This window comes from Mastomys coucha, unplaced genomic scaffold (genome assembly GCF_008632895.1).
Source record: "Mastomys coucha isolate ucsf_1 unplaced genomic scaffold, UCSF_Mcou_1 pScaffold1, whole genome shotgun sequence".
NCBI lineage: Eukaryota > Metazoa > Chordata > Mammalia > Rodentia > Muridae > Mastomys > Mastomys coucha.
Window position 1 is genome coordinate 15,071,737 of NW_022196891.1, and position 17,091 is coordinate 15,088,827.

The 17,091-nt window shown below is 49.7% G+C and overlaps 1 pseudogene; it reads left to right on the forward strand.

Moving 5' to 3' along the window:
• The first annotated feature begins 203 nt into the window (after window positions 1–203).
• Window positions 204–336, forward strand: LOC116072376 (annotated as a pseudogene).
• The last annotated feature ends 16,755 nt before the right edge of the window (window positions 337–17,091 follow it).

The window sequence follows — 17,091 nt, forward strand, 5'->3', positions numbered from 1 at the left end:
CCACCCTTGATCACTGATTGAGAAAATGCTGGATCTTATGGAGGCATTTCCTGAAGGGAGGCTCCTTTCTCTGTGATAACTCCAGCTTATGTCAAGCTGACACACAAAACTGCCAGTACACCTTTTTACTCGGCAAAACTTCAGCCATGAAACATTAGGGTAGGCCTTCCCACCTCAGGTAACTAATCTTGGAGACTCCTCACATACTTACCTGGCAGGGGAGAGACCATGATCAAGGAGATGGCATTTCCAAGGGCAATGCTTATTCTTTGCACTCTGAATGTGCTTGACTGAATAATTTTTGGTGGTGGGAGAATGCATTCTTGCTCTTGCTGGTTGAATTAAAAGAATAGAAAAGAAACCCATTGGCAGACATAGCCAGAGGTGTGTTTCCATGGTGATACTAAGTCCCATCAAGTTGACAATCAAGATTAGCCATTGTGGGGGTCTAGAAAAAGGTCAGACGTTGCCCTAGTGTCCTCTGACCCAGTCTGCCTGGAGCCCCTTGAGAGCTATTAACCAAGAAAAGGCTAGAACCCATGAGCACGTCACCAGTTCCTAAGTCCAGTGTTGCTTCAGGGGCTGGCCCAAGTCGCTGGAGTTCTGAAAATGATTAACACATCAGTGAAAGAAATAGAAAGACTCTTTAGCTGTTGTCAGTGGAAAGTTGAGGTTGTTGGGGGCAAGGAGAATTGAATATGGTCAGTGCCTTAGGTACACTGGAGGGACAGGACCAAAAGTCAAGGGTCCCAGGCTCCCTTTAATATAAGGTGAACAGTATAATTCATTGATAGAATGTCTGTCCCTATGTCTGAGCCCCAGAACTGTCCCTAAAACATGAATCCTTGACTTGGAGACCTGAGAACCTGGAGGCTGCTGTCAGTAGGTGAATCTGAGCTGTGGGGAAACTTTACCATTGTTTTCCAGTCATCAAAGTCCTGTGGTAGAAAGGTGACCTTTCTGTCTGTACACAGTGCCACCAGTGCTGCTGCACGTAAACCCTTAGTGGATGTCTGCTCATCACGTCCCAGGATTTCCCTGACCGCAGCTAGGTGAGTGTGGTTGTGTAGGCGTGGACCTGGGTGAGTGTGGTTGTGTAGGCGTGGACCTGGGTGAGTGTGGTTGTGTAGGTGTGGACCTGAGTGAGTGTGGTTGCGTAGGCGAGGACCTCAGAGTCTTCCTGTCTCTTTGTCCTCTGAAGTCAGGACTACTGGGCCTAAGAGACAGTGAGACCCTGGGAAGCACCCGGACTCCTTTCCCAAGGCCGGACTCCTTTCCCAAGGCCGGCTTTTCTTAGCTGCTTCCCAGCCTCCGAGGCCCTCCAGGCATTGCCGTGAAGGGCGTCTAGCCTGGGCCATCAGGCTGGTTTTCCTAAGGACTGGAGTGAAGAGGTCTGTGTTCCCTTTCTTTCCAAGAGTGCCTTCTCCCCACCCCCCCAACCCCCGTTTATATTTGCAAATAGTAACCAAACTCAATGCTGTCTATCTACTTTTGCCATCAATTGGTTATTAGAGAACATTATCTTCAAACGTAGTCCAGGGAATGATAGCCTTGCCATCAGAAATTACACTAAATCACTGCATTTTTGGATTGCTTGTGTTAAGCCATGCAGGACTAGGGTGTGGCTCAATGGCAGAGCACTTGACAACCATGAGCAAGGCTCTGAGTCCTATCCCTAGTTCCACAGAACCAATAATCCATTGTGGAGAGTTGGGTGTGGTAGTGTGAAGTTGCAATCCCAGTACTCAGGGCAGTGCTGTGGGCCCGCGCTGCTGCAGCCCGACAGTGAAAGTAGGGTGACTGAGGTGGAGGCTAGTCTGGGCTATTAAGTTGTTTTCTCTTGTGCCAACATACATAATTTTACCTCTTGGTCCTTAAACACTAAAATATTTACTCCCCGACTCCTCCTTTTTTATATTTTTAATGTATTTTATTGTCTTGCTTGGCAGTGATAGGGAACAAACCCAGAACCCAGGGCCGCACCCATGTGAGGCAGGAGTCCTGCCACTGAGCTAGCCCCTCCCTCAGTTGCCTTCTCTCTCCTTAGGATGACGTAAGGCACTCTCAAGCATTAAGGACTATCTTAACAATGCATTTAGCATAGACTTAGGAGAAGTAGAAGGTGTATTCAGAGAAGTCTGGAGAGTTCCTTGCCTTCTGTGTGTCTCACTTCTGGAAAGTTCTGAACCTCACTTGGCTCCCAGGGACTCTGCCCAGCCTTTCCATGAGAGAAAGTACAGAGGTCTCTTCCTCAAATGCTCCCTGTTACCTGGAACCCTGCTTGGCCTTTGTCCTGGTCCCCTGGTCAGGGTTTGATAGAAGAAAGGACTTTTGTGCTGTATTTATGGGCCGCCGAGCTGTAGGGGGTGGTGGTGGCCTGAGCCTCCTACTAGAACCTGTCCTAGAAAGGACAGACTGATTTCCGCAGGTGCCTTGAAGATTAAACCCCTGTTAGCTTAACCTCTGGAGCCTGCAGAGCCCTCCCCGTGCATGTATATATATATGCTAGACCCTTGCTGTGTGGTGGGATTGCTGGGCAGCTTTCTGCCTTTCCTGGACCCAAATTTCTCCAGTACTTGTGGAGCAGTGTTCGCTGGGGATGTTCATTTTTCATGGCTTGCCTATCATCTGTAGACCCCTCACGTCTTCTGCATCCTGCCTGCAGCCACTCCAAACCTGCCTCTCCTATGCTCCTCGTTGACCTGCGTCTCACTGAGTTTTTCTCCAAAGCCAGGTTTCCAGCTGGGGAAACCACTGAAAAGTGAGGGACGGACTGGGCCCTTAGACTACAGCAAGTTGCACATCCTGTTTTCCAAATCCAAAATTCTATTCCTGACCGCATGGGACGGGTCACATTCAAAACATGGATCTACTACAAACAAAATTACCCTTGGGTCATGTGTACAGCATATGCAGAAATGTGGATCTTGTGTTTAGATATAAATATCATCCCCAAGATAACTATATCACATAGGTATGTATTAGTAGTTCAAGATCTCAACCCGCCCAGATAGAGGCAAGTTTTATCTAGGATATGCAACCTCCATGGACTGAGCCAGGATGAGTATCCAGTCCAGGTCCTATGCAGGCCACATCTGTTATGTCCACGGACAAGCTTCTTCCCACGTGGCCACGCTGAGGCTTTGTCACTGGGCTGACAGTACTGCTAGAGAGCTTTGTGGGGCTAGTATTGGAGACAAGCAAGAGGCGGCTGTTTCGTGCACTGACCTATCTCTTCCTGCTGGATAAAGTCTTGGTTACTTACCATGTTCTTTCATGCTTTGAAGTGATTCTTTCTTGAGGTTTTCTCACCTACCTTCTTCCTCTAGGTGGGGTGATTCTCTTCTAAAGGTGGTGGGGTTTTGGGGGGGGGTAGTCCAGGTTGGTCAAATATGTGTGGCAGGTCATGGGAAAGGGGGTCGTGGAAACCCGCGTTGTCATAATGCCATGTTGTTTTTGTACCTGAAATAAAGCATATTTTGCACTTGTAAATGAGAAATCTGTATGTGGGCTCTGTGCTGGGTCAGAATGCAAATAAAACCATTTGTACTAAACCCTGTGGCTGGGGCCTCAAGTTACTTTGTTCACTGAACTGTGTAGCAAATGAATTTACTATTGTGGAGGATTGGGCGACACCACTCAATGGCATTAGGAGCACATGCACACTGCCCTGTGCTCCATCTGTGGTATTCTGGAAATCTTGCAGCCATTATTAAACATGGCTCCCCAGTCCCTTCCCCCAGCCCTTTGCAGCTACCACCTGCTTTATGTCAATCTGAAGATGAGGGGCTTCACTTAAGTGAAATTTAGTATGTGTCTTGTGTAGGAGATTAAGTTACAGCATGTTTTAGGGTCGCCTCTGTTTTAAAGCTTAGGGATACTCAGCTGTGTGGCTGGACCATGTATGTGTCTGTTCACGCGCATTGATCACAGACTCCCCCACCCGTGACCATGGTGCATGACACTGCTCTGCAAATGGGCTCTGCAGATTCCAAAGGCCCTACTTTTGATTCCTTTAAGTACAAATACAAAAATCCAGAAGTGGCTGAAACCATTATACATCAGTACCGCTTAAGGTTCCAAACTTAAATCCCCAAGTTAAGGATGGCTTTAAACTTCTAACACTCTTGAACACCTGGATTTCAGCAGTGAGGAGCAGGAGGGTCAGAAGTTCAAAGTCATCCCTGGCTATACACCAAGATTGAACCCAGGCTTGCTTAAATGAGATACTGTCTCACAAAACAAGAAGTGACACCCTGGGTCCCTGCAGAGTCACCTCTTTGGACCCTATGGACCTCTAAGGTTTGACCTCAGCACCCCACTCCCCTAGTACCTCCTGGGCCTGGACCTACGGTGATCTTCCTGCTACCCCCGGTCCCTGCCTGCCACAGGGATCTTTTCCCTCCCAGAGAAGTGTGGAACTTGCAGGGCTAGGTTAGGAAGGCCTAGCCTAGATGCCATGACATGCCCTGTTGTCTTATTAAATCTTAAGCCTGCTATTTTATTATAATTATGAAGTTTAAAACGAGGACTGCTAATTTCTGCTTCAGACTGACAGATGAAGATAGATTTTTTTTTTAGCTCTGGCACTTTTTTCCTGGAGTTCCCAATCTGACTACGGGTATTCTCTAGAAAACCTCTCTTCCTGGGGCTTAGGGCATAGCTCAGCAAGAGAGTATTTGCCATTTGAGCATTAGAACCTGAACTTTAAATTTTGAAGTTTTAAAGTATGTATTTTTTTTAAAAGCCCCAGTACTGTGGAAGTGGAGACAGGCAGGTCCCTGGCTAGATCAACTAGTAAACTCCGAATCTGGTGAGGGATACTGTTTAAATAAGTTAGACAAGCTGAGCATGGTGGCATATACCTTTAACCCTTGCACTTGAGATGGGAAGCCAGAGAAGCAGGAGGATCTGTGAGTCTGAGGCCAGGCCGGTCTACATACCTAGTGAGTTCCAGGATAGCCAGGACCACACAGACCCTGTCTCAAAAACAAATTAGGCAAATAATGATAGAATAGGATCCCTCAGCATTGACCTCTGGCCTTTACAAATACACACACACACACCACACTACTTTTTGTGCAAATGCCCACACATGGGTATGTGTGAGAATGGACTGGGGAAGAAAGAAAACAAGAGATATGCCAATGTTGTCTACACCACTTCTGCCTAGCCTGTATTCGGAGTCTGGTCCCAAGGTCTCTAGCACCCCTGTTTAGGCTCCATAATCAGCCCTTCTTTACAAAAGAAGGCCAAGGCTAGGGTAGGGTCCGGTTGGTAGAAGCCCTGAGTGTCTTCCTCGGCATAAACAGGGCGTGGTGATACATACCTATGATCCCAGCATTTGGGAGGTAAAAGCAAGAGGATCAGACATTAGTGATCATTGTGGGCTACATGGAGATTTCAAGGCCAACCTGGGTTACCTGAGACTGTTCGAAGTAACAACAAAGACCAAGGCACCTCTTCCTTGAGGAGTCCCTACCTGGTGCTCGAGGGCAGCAGAGATGGGGTGCTGTGCGGGGGTGGGGAGGGACGGTGAAAAGAAAAGATGAACTGGTGGATCTTTAGGGACTATCTGTAGTTCACTCATGTTCTTTTTCAACCAGTTGTCCTCTTGAGCCCACAGTGTGTAGTACCAGGCACTACAATGGAGACAGGAATAGAGAGAGGGTGACTTGTCCTCTCCTTCTTTCAGAATCTTTCCAAGGCCCCTACTTGTGTGGCTAACCCAAGCATGTGCTGTCATCTTTAAGGAAAAAAAAAAGTGCATTGTTGGTGGAAAGACAAAGTGAGCCTGGCAGCTTCCAAAACCCCAAGGGCCATGTTTGTGTACAAAACAAGAGACGGCAGTGTGGCGCGGCCAGGGCCGGTCACACAGAGGCCCACTGTCAGGCAGGGCTGAAGGTCAAAGCTCCGGTGTGTCACAGCTTTGGCACTGGGGTGGGATTTCAGCCTGACTGCAGGCCTGCAGACCTGGAGGGGTATGCCGTAGGAAGCAGGGAATCGTGTAGACTTCACCCTTCCAACCCCTCGTTAGGAGAAGAGCTCGGGGGTGCTCTGGAAGGCAGAGTGCTGTGCGCTCCAAGGCCCCCAGACAAACCTCAGGACCGTGTGAGGACTCGGAGCTAGTCTAATCTCTGTGGTTCCTGCTGCTGCTGGGGAAACTTGAGGCCCACTGAGAGGAAGCAAAGAAGTCAGGTGCCCACACCATAAGGTGTGTAGGCTGAGCCACCTTCTCCTTGTAGCTCAGGCTAACCTCGAACACCATTTGATCTTGAACTTGCGATCCCACCTCCACCCCCAGTGCATACTATGCTCGGTTTATGCTGGGGGTGGGGGATTATGCATGCTGAAATCGTTTTCTCTACACCGTACACAATATACCGAAGCGCCATTGCTCTGGACGCCGGTAGGCTATCCCGACAAATCATCACATTTGAAAAAGCTCATTAAGATTATCCTGAAGCCAGGTAGAAAAACATTAGAAGCCCTTCCTCAGCTGAACTGGGCCTCATACACCAGTAAGTGGGAGAAAAGCCTGCCATACTCAAATATGGCCAAGGTGCGTGCTACGTAAACCACCTATAAGTAGGTCCCGAGTCTCTTGGCCCAGCACCTTTTCTTCAGTGACTCTTTTTTTTTTTTTTTTTTACAAGATTTATTATATGTAGGTACACTGTAGCTGTCTTCAGACACCAGAAGAGGGAATCAGGTCTTGTTACAGATGGTTGTGAGCCACCATATGTTGCTGAGATTTGAACTTAGGACTTCCGGAAGAGCAGTCAGTGCTCTTAACCACTGAGCCGTCTCTCCGGCCCTTTTCAGCGACTCTTGTTGGGCTGTCTACTTGTTTGATGTGTGAGGATGTGCACATACATGCTACATTACGTGTGTGCACATACATGCTACATGACGTGTATGCACATATAGGCTACATTACATGTGTGCACATACAGGCTACATGACGTGTATGCACATACATGCTACATGACGTGTGTGGAACTCAGAGGGAAATTCGTGGCAGCAGTTCTTGACTTCCATCATTTGGGTTCTGGGAATCGAACTCAGGACTTCAAGTTTGGCAGAAAGCGGCTTTATTTGCGGAGCTACACTGCTGGCTTCTGAAGCAGCCCTTTCGAGTGTCTGCCTTGCCCAGGGCCCACTAGCCTGTTTTCCTCTTCTTCTTCTTCTTCTTCATCATCATCATCATTATTATCATCATCATCATCATCATCATCATCATCATTATTATTATTATTATTATTATTAAAATTTTATGTGAATTGGTGTTTTGCCCACATGTATGTCTGTATGAGGGTGTAGGATTAGCTGGAACTGGAGTTACAGACAGTTGTGAGCTGCCATGTGGGTACTAGAAATTAAACCTGGGTCCTCTGGGAGAGTAGCCTGTGCTCTTAGCCACTGAGCCATCTCTCCACCCATCCCAACCTCCCCCAACCCCATCCCCTGCTTTTCTTGTCTTCCTAAACTGTCTCCGTTCTACTTGTATGTCTAACCGTGTGTCTGTGGTCAAATTCTTTGTTCAGGGACACAAGAGCCTGGAAAGGTAACATTTAGACCCGAGTTAATGCAGCACAGAGGGAAGACAGGTAAGGGCCCCTGACTCCAGACGCCAAGCACAAGTGAGTCTCCGGGTTACCCACAATGCATCAGAGGAAAGGTTCTCAGGCCCCTTCCTTCAAGTTCAATATTTCTCTGATGCCTCACAAAACGAAGGGCAACATTTGTCAATGTTTGTTCATTCTATTTCTTCAAAACATTTTTACTTTATTACTCTGTGTGTGTGTGTGTGTGTGTGTGTGTGTGTGTGTGTGTGTGTGTGTATGCTAAGGATAAAATCTAGGGCCTTGAGTGTTAGGCATACCCAACTTCATTTGGGGGTCTTCATAGAGGCATTGCCACCTTGTCGCAGTCTCAGCTCTCCTGAAGGATGGGGGTGGGGACTGAGAGTTTATGACTGTGGCTAGTCATCCTTGTGACCAACAAATGGGCCATCTGGGATGCCTCCAAGAATCACCTCACTGCAGCAAAAGATGCTCTTATCATACTAGCAATGACATGGACCTATTTTATTATTTTAAAAAAATGTATTTGTTTCTGGGCATGGTGACACACACCTTTAAATCCCAGTATTTGGGAGGCAGAGGCAGGCTGATCTTTGAGTTGGAGGCTAGCCTGATCTACATAGAGAATTCTAAGCCTCAAGTCTGCAGGGTCTACATAGTCAGATTCTGTCTTAAAAAAAAAAAAAAACCAAAACTTGTTTTAAATTATTATTATTATCAGTAATAGTAATCTTACTATTATTATTGTTGTGTATGAGGGATATGGGCGTGCGGCCCTGTGTCTATACGAGGCCAGAGGAGGGTGTCATGGTTGTCCTCTGTCACTCTCTACACACAGCAGAAGGCCCGCAAAGTGGATACCTAAGGAGTCATGGTGACGGCCAGGTCTATGGGCAAGGTCCTACTATCCCAAAGTCCCAAGGCTGGCTTTCTCTGGAAGGGAGGGGCCGTGAGAGAGGCTAGTGCCCGGAGCGAACACAAAGGTGTCTATTTCTAGACTGGGTGACGGACAGTGTGGCTTTGTGCTAGGTCACTGGGCTGTTCTACTTTGTACTTTTCTGCGTGTGAATTCCATTGCACAATGGGGAGCTGACAGAAGAGGAGGGGGACGTGCCATAAACTAAATGTGCCATTCTGCTGAAGGACCTGCCCTTGGGGTGTGCCCAGCTGGAGTGCAGTTCCTGAGAGCTAGGGGAGTTCTGGCTTCCTCTGCATCACCTTCCTGGTACAGATGTGAATGGGAAGCTAGGCGCCCTCCCTCCCGGCTTCACCCATCTCTGCCACATACTCTTATTTCCAGGCCAAGGTGGAAATAGTAGTTTCCAGTAGTTTCTCTACTGTCCTTACTTAAGGGGACTGAGAATTCTAGAAGTTAGGCCCTCACCTGGGTGTGTACAGAGATGGCCTTTTAAGGTCTCACACGTTCCATTCATTTTTCTCCCCCCCAACTCCCGTCTTAGTCAGGGTTTACTATTCCTGCAAAAACATCATGACCAAGAAGCAAGTTGGGAAGGAAAGGATTTATTCAGCTTACACTTCCACATGGCTGTTAATCACCAAGGAAGTCAGGACTGGAACTCAAGCAGGTCAGGAAGCAGGAGCTGATGCAGAGGCCATGGAGGGATGTTCCTTGCTGGCTTGCTTCTTCTGGCTTGCTCAGCCTGCTCTCTTATAGAACCCAAGACTTCCAGCCCAGGGATGGCACCACCCACAAGGGGCTCTCCCCCCTTGATCACTAATTGAGAAAATGCCCCACAGCTGGATCTCATGGAGGCATTTCCCCAACTGAAGCTTCTTTCTCTGTGATAACTCCAACCTGTGTCAAGTTGACACACAAAACCAGCCAGTACACGCCCCCGTGTGTGTGTGTGTGTGTGTGTGTGTGTGTGTGTGTGTGTGTGTGTCTCGCACGCAGGCGCACATGGCTTCCTCACCTGAGACCACCTGTGCCTCCTCTCTTTTTCCAAGCTTGACGCTGTGTCCACACCCAAGTTTGATGTATCCTCCTCTCTGGCTTTCCAGGCTCAGCAGAACCCTTGCTTGGCTCATTTGACCTCTAGACCTGGCAGGCCCAGACACCATCCTTTGCTTTCATGACCCCATAAGGAATCCCTGGATTATAGATTTTTGCCCCTTTGGTTACCTGATCCCAGGGTCTCCTGCATCTGCCTAGAGTCTGGACTTTAGGGAAGGCCTGTTTGTCATCTTCAGCAAAAATAACCCTGGGAAGCCATGTGTGACTCAAGCCTGTAATCATAGCACGGAGGCAGGAAGATCACGAGTTCTCAGGCCAACCTGGGCCATACAGTGTGTGCCTGTGTGTTCATGTGTGTGTACATATGTGTGCATTGCCCATACATGCACTTGTGGAGGACAACCAAAGCTTGACCATGGGTGTCTTCCTCTAATGCTCTCCACATTTTTTTGAGGGTCTCTCACAGAACCTGGAGTTAGCAGGGCTGGTCCCTCGATGGCCGTTGAGTCCCAGAGATCTCTCCTGATTTCACCTTTCCAGCACTGGGACTATCCCTGGACACTGCCTGGCATGGCTGCTTGGGACTTGAGTTCAGGTTCTCAGGCTTGAGAAGTGCTTTCTTTCTGAGTCAGCTCCCTAGCCCCACAGCATGAATGAACGTCTTTCAGCAATCTAGTGATCAAAGAAGGCCTCTCTAAAGCTTCATGGAACAATCCTTCGCCATCCCTTGTGCCCTGTCAGTCCTCTGAATCTGTCTCATAACGCCACAGAGGGCCGTGCCTGTCTGTCACTGGCCCATGGATTAGGATGTCATCCAGTGGGATGCAGGCCTTTCTTTCTGACCCTCTGTGTTGCAGCCGCCTGGAAGAGAACCAGACAAGAAGATGTTCAGTAAAGACAAGTGGGATCAAACTGGGGAGAGGGCTCAGTAAGAGCGTTTATTGTGGAAACGTGAGGACTCTGTGTTTAAGTTCCTAGGAAATGCATGTAAAAGCCTAGGTGTGACTGTAACTCCAGTGCTAGCACATGCCTGTAACTCTAATGCTAGAGGAGGGGAAGGGCAGAGACGAATGGGTTGCTGGTTTTCTGGGCTCTGGATTTGGGAGGAGATGCTGTCTTAAAGGAACCAGCTGGAGATGAATGGAGTAGAACACCTGAAGTCCTCCTGCCTCCATCTATGCGCCCAGTTGGATGCACCAACTGTGCATTTGTGTTCGTGCACACCCCTACTCCCAACATACAACCAGACGGGGCTTCTCCTCGTGTCTCACACGTGTGTACTCTCCACTTACCTGTGTTATACCTGTTGTGACTGACAACAGAGGCCCGATGGCTGGCACTGATGCCTCACTTCCATCCCTGCCTTGGCTGCCTGGCTCTCCCCTGAATGTTTCCTCTCAGAGCCCAGAGGGACATTGTTCTCTCCCAGAGCCTGGCCCCAACCCACAGGCACCGATTGCCTCCAGTCAGGTAAAAGACAAGACGTATCGTCAAGGCTCGAGAAAGCAAGCCTTAGGTGCTGTACTCTAAGGGGCTTCCCGGGCCTGTGACTCAATGCCATTTCCCTCTTTTCCCTGTCACCTGTGGGTGGCAGGCACCAGCAGCACCTCCCTTGGTGGAGCCCAGAGTGCAGAGTGAAGTTCCCACACCAGATCTGATGTAGACCTTACCCACAGGACCCAGGGCGTGAAGTGAGGGGTCATGTGGGGAATGTGGGAGGAGCTGCCTGGAAAAGAAAACCCTACAGACCAGCTTTGAAGGTTTGGGTGCTTTCTGGATATCATGTTTGAGATGAATATTTGTGTTTACTTGTTCTCTCTCTCTCTCTCTCTCTCTTTCTCTCTCTCTCTCTCTTTTCTTCCTCTCTCTCTCTCTCTCTCTCTCTCTCTCTCTCTCTCTCTCTCTCTCTCTCTCTCTCTCTCTCTCTCTCTCTCTCTCTCTCTCTCTCTCTCTCTCTCTCTCTCTCCTTGTCTCTGTCTCTGTATGTGTGTGTGGTGGCCACAAACTAGAAAAGAACATTGGATCCTTTGGAACTGGAGGCACAGGCAGTGGTGAGCCACCTAACATGGGTGCTGGAAATTGAACCTTGGGTTCTCTTGAAGAGAGTGGAAAACCACTTTTACCCGTTGAGTCATCTCTCCAGCCCCATGTTCTTATTTCATGCATACTCTCCTCAGTGTGTACGTGTAGGCACTCTCCTCTGTGCATGCATGTGTGAAGGCCAGAGGTCAGCTTTGGGTTTCTTTCTCAGTCGTACGTTCTTCAGCTTATACTTTGTGACAAGGCCCCTCACTGAACCTGGAGCTCACCACTTGGGTAAGCGTGTCTGGCCAGGGAGCCCAGAGGTCCACCTATGTCCACATCCCTCTTCCCTTTAGCACTGGGTTACATGGGTGCTGGAGATCGGAGTTCAGGTCCCAGGAGGTGGGGCAAGTACTTTACCCACTGAAGCATCTCCCTAGTGTCCTGTTTATTTCAGGGTCTCATGTAGCCCAGGTTTACCCTCAATTCATGACATAGGTAAGGATGACCTTGAACTTCTAACCCTCTTGCTTCTACCTCTGTAGTGTGACTACAGGCGTGCACCACCATACCTCTTGTGCAGTGCTGGAGACCGAACCCAGGATTTTGTGTGTGTCAGGCAAGCAGTTTACCAACTGATCCACATCTCCAACTAAGCATTTTTAAACATGACCTTAACATCATGACCCCCCACCGGGGAATCACTGGGGCATGAGAAATTAATGTGAGTTGCTTTGAGGCTCTAAGGGTATTGACAGGAGGAGTGAACTGGTGGAGAGCAGGTGGGCAGGGGAGGCTGTGGTATGGCCAGCAGGAGTGGGAAGGAGACTTCGGAGCTGGTAGCAGTCCAAACCAAGGCCTGGGATGAAGCCTGAGGTTGAACCTACCTGGAACAGAGTAGGGAGCCCAGGATTCACAGGATCCTTCAGCCCTGTGCCCAGGATCCTACACAAAGCCAGGCTTCACGCTGGGCTGATAAGCCCGATCAGCCGAGGACCCTGGGTCCACAAGTGGAGAATTGAGCGGCCCTGTTCAGTGAGAACAGAATGTCCTCCAGCAGGGAACAGGGAGTGGAGGGCAGGAAGGAACAGAAAACTCAAGTCAGGGAAAACAACTGGCAGGAGCCAGGTCTGCTTTGTAACCACCTGGTGAGTCACCCTTTCTCTCAGGGCCTTCATCGTCTGTGTCACAAGCAGCATAATTCTGTCCTTCCCCATCCCTAATAATAGTGGCGCACCTGGACCTGGGCTCCTTAGAACTAGATTTAAATCCTCCTGGGCTGACATGTGAGCTTGGAGAAAGATGCTTTGGGTCCACTGTGGGCCTCGTGATGTGGTGGGAGCTCTGGGCAGATGACCGGTGGCTTGCTCAAAGCAACCTTGGGCAGGCCGGTATCTGTCACTTGTTGGCCCCTAAATGTCCCGGTGGGTAAGATGCCTACTCTTCTGTCTACCCCAGATCCTTCACATGCAAATGAATCACTTGAACACTGGCTTGGGCTGGCTCACCTAGATAGTCTGTGTGTGAGAATGTGGTGTGTGTGTGTGTGTGTGTGTGCGCGTGCACACGCGTGCACAGGTGTGTGCGACTGTCTTTGCGCTTGTCTGAGAAGGGCACGGGATACGTCTGCTATTGTTCCCCAGGTGCCATACACTCTGTGCCATACTTTTCTGTCTCTGCTTTGTTTTGTTTCTGAGTCTACTGGTTTGAAACTCACTTGGCAGACCAGCAAACTGTCTCTGCCTCCCCAGTATGAGGGTGGCATGTACACCACCATGCAAATATTTCTTCTTTTAATGTGGGTTCTCAGGACTGAGCCAAAGTCCACATGCAAGCATCTTATTGACTGAGAACATATCTTCCAACCAGGACATTCTTGCCTGGCTTCACAGTACACAAAAGGGACCCATGCCTTTTCTATAGCAATGTCTGCCAAGGTTCCAGTGAACTAAACCATATTCCTCACACATGACAGACCCTTGGGAAGCATCAAGTCTCCTTCAAGGCCTTTAGGCCGGAAGTTTGCCCCAGAGAACCTGCTCAGAGGCAAGAAGTCTCACGATGAGCCCTCCCGTTGGAGTTGGTGGGTAGGGCCAAGTGACCTTAACTGTGCTGGGACATACCTGCACCTCTGAGGCTTAAGAGGAGAGGGGTGGAGCAGCGGCAGCCAGACTGTGCATGTGGGGTAAGCAAGGAGGTCATCGCCAAAGCTGCAGAGGCTACGTGGGAAAAGGGGGGTGTCCCAATGAGATGGGAGTGCAGACAGCATAGCTTCGCTCCTGTACCTCACCTGCCTCCCCTCGCTGTTCCAATTGCAGTTTAAAGGCGCTGCCAACTGCTCAGGGGTGTTCTGGGGCCAAACTATGTCCCTGGCCCGCTGCCGCTACCACAGGGCTTGGTGCCAGCTGCATTGTCTCTGGAAGACAAACTGCCTTTAAAGCCTTGGAGCCTTGAGGTCGTCAGCATCTTCAACAGGGTTGGCACCTGAAGGAGCAGGCTAGGGTTTAGGAAGATTCAGGTGCTCCTGGGCTGGGCCCTGAAGCCAGCCAGCCTGGTGCCTCTTACTAGATGGGTGACAGTGGACACCTGACTGAACCTTCAGCAGCCTCAGCAAACTTGTCTTTGAAACAGCCCTGTGAGTGCCGACTAGTGGTGCTGCGTTAGGTTAATTGAGCTCAGAGTAGCCTGGCCTGGTGTGCACGTCACAGTAACGGGATGCAGAACATATAACAGTCTTTATAGCAAGGATGCTGTCCCTATCCTGAGAGTGAATTAGGGCCACCTTCCCCTTACTTGATCCTGTAGCCCTTCGTGATTTGACCCCTGGCCACCATGTGTCACCATTCAAACCCTCCTTCAGCACCTAGCCTAAGCCTGCGACCACCACTAGGGACCCCCAGCCTTGAGGAGTGCTCCACACCGGGCGGGGCCGTCCACACCAGGCAGGGCCAGCACCCAATCTTTAGCTTGTGCATCTCCTCCCCAGGAAGCCGATGGCGTCATGAGGATTGAAGAAGCTGGGTGCTTGGCTGCCCAGAGCTTGGTTATAGACACAGAGGTCTGAGACTGGGTTCCAAGACGGCTGAGCTGTCTTCTGTAGACATGCTGCTCCTCGTAGTTAAGGTTCTGGAGGGATGCTGACGTGAGTGACCCTGGTCCATCTTCGTTCCCAGCTACTGAGACTAAGCGTCGTCATGGCTAAGACACCCTTAGCCAGGACTTAGCCTCTTTTCAGCCAGAAGAGGCACACTCGTGTCTTCTGCATGGTGAACTTGAGTGATGACTCGCCTCTGGCTCCTGCTAGAGATAGCTCTGCAGCGTCACCTCCAGTTCCACGGCTGCCTGGGAGGTGGGCGATAGACTGCCTCAACCCCATGCCCAGGAGATATCACTAGGCAGCAACCCCTGCTCTGCTCCTTCTCCTCTTCCCTGCCCTTGCCATGTCAAGGGCCAGAGCAAGTGCTCGCTGGGTCTTCCAAGATATTCCTACCCAGCCATCAGAACTCCAGGAAGCCCACAGATCCTGCTAATCTACGTCCTTCCAGGTGGCATCAGAGCACCTCTGTATCCCCTGGGACTAGGACCAGGTCAGAGCGGTGTAGTCAGAAGCCACTGGGCACCAGGCTGAAGCAGGGCCATGCTCCCCAGAGTTCCGGATGGCCCAAGCAGAGTTCAGTTCCTGTCTCCAGATGGTAGATACCTTCGCCATGTAGTGCCTGCCTTCCATTTGGTGGAATCAAGGAATGAAGGGGCTGGACTGACCCCGGAATAAGGGGGAAGGGTGTCTGGAGGCTTGGATTAGGGAAAGGTACTTCCAGTCTTTTCTGTAACATCCCAGACCTTTAGCGACATCTCTGGACTGGGACCATAGTCGCTGGACAGCCAGTGTGCACTAAACTAGTGGCAACAGACACCGTTAAAAGTGTGTGTGTGTGTTTGCATGCAGAGGCCAGAGGACAAACTCAGTTGTTAGATTAGAGTAGTTGGCAGCGAGCCACGGGGACCTGGCTGTTTCCACACCTGGCTTTTTTGTGGGCATTCTGGGGCTTGAACCCAGGTCCTCGTGTTTGTAAGGCTGGAGCTATTTCTTAATGGACTTGCTGTCTCGAAGCTGCTCTTTTTTTTTTTTTTTTTTGATTTTTTGAGATAGGGTTTCTCTGTATGGCCCTGCCTGTCCTGGAACTCACTCTGTAGACCAGGCTGGCCTCAAACTCAGAAATCTGCCTGGCTCTGCCTCCCAAGTACTGGGATTAAAGGTGTGTGCCACCACCGCCCGACTAAATTATATATTTTATGTATATGTATACACTGTATTTATGTATATGTATACACTGTAGCTGTCTTCAGACACACCAGAAAGGACATCAGATCCCATTAGAGATGGATGTGAGCCACCATGTGATTGCTGGGAATTGAACTCAGGACCTCTGGAAGAGCAGTCAGTGCTCTTAACCACTGAGCCATCTCTCCTGAAGCTGCTCTTTAAACACCCCCTCTCCCTTTACCAGTGTCTTCTCTTCAGGGTTTCAGAGTTGTGCAGGTTTCTTGCTGACATTTCTTGAGCCTCCTTGTATGGGCAAAGTGTGGAGGCCTAGGGTGAGACTTCATACAATCTGGAACAGTTCAGAACTAGTCACGGGCTAAGGTTGGGATGTCCCCATCAGCCAAATGCCTGCCTTACAAACACTAGGAACTGAGTTCTATATAAAATAGCTAAGTGGGGACAGGTGGATCCCTGGCTCTCGATGCCCAACCAGCCTAGCCTACTCAGTGAGCTGCAGGTTAGTGAGATTACTGTCTTAGGGCTTCCTTGCTGTGAAGAGACACCATGACCAAGGCAACTCTTATAAGGGAAAACATGTAATGGGGGCTGGCTTACGGTTTCAGAAGATAGGTCCGTTGGCTGAAAGCATGGCCGCATCCAGGCAGACATGGTGCTGGAGAAGGAGCTGAGGGTTCCACATCTTGATCCCAAGGTCACCAGGAGAAGACTCTTCTGCAGGCTGCCAGGAGGAGGGTCTCTCTTCCACACTGGGCAGAGCTTGAGCGTAGAGCCTCAAAGTGACGAACTTCCCCCCCCCCCCCGCCCCAGTGATGAACTTCCTCTAAGGCCACACCTACTCCAACCTAATAGTGCCAATCCCCGTGGGCCAAGAATGTTCAAATCACCACAAAGACTCTCTCGAGGGAAACTATAGGCAGCAACTGAGCAACTAAACCCGAGGCACAAGCACAAGCACACACACACACACAATTGCACATTTGAAGCACCTGCACACACACATACTTATACACACAAGTCTGACTGGTCAGGGTCAGAGGCCAGGGCTGCAAGGACAGCTCATAGATGAGATCATGTTCATAATGGGATGAGAGCATTGAGTTTTAGAAGATTTCAAGTCCTGTCTTAGTCAGGGTTTCTACTCCTGCACAAACATCGTGACCAAGAAGCAAGTTGGGGAGGAAAGGGATTATTTAGCTTACACTTCCACATTGCTGTTGATCACC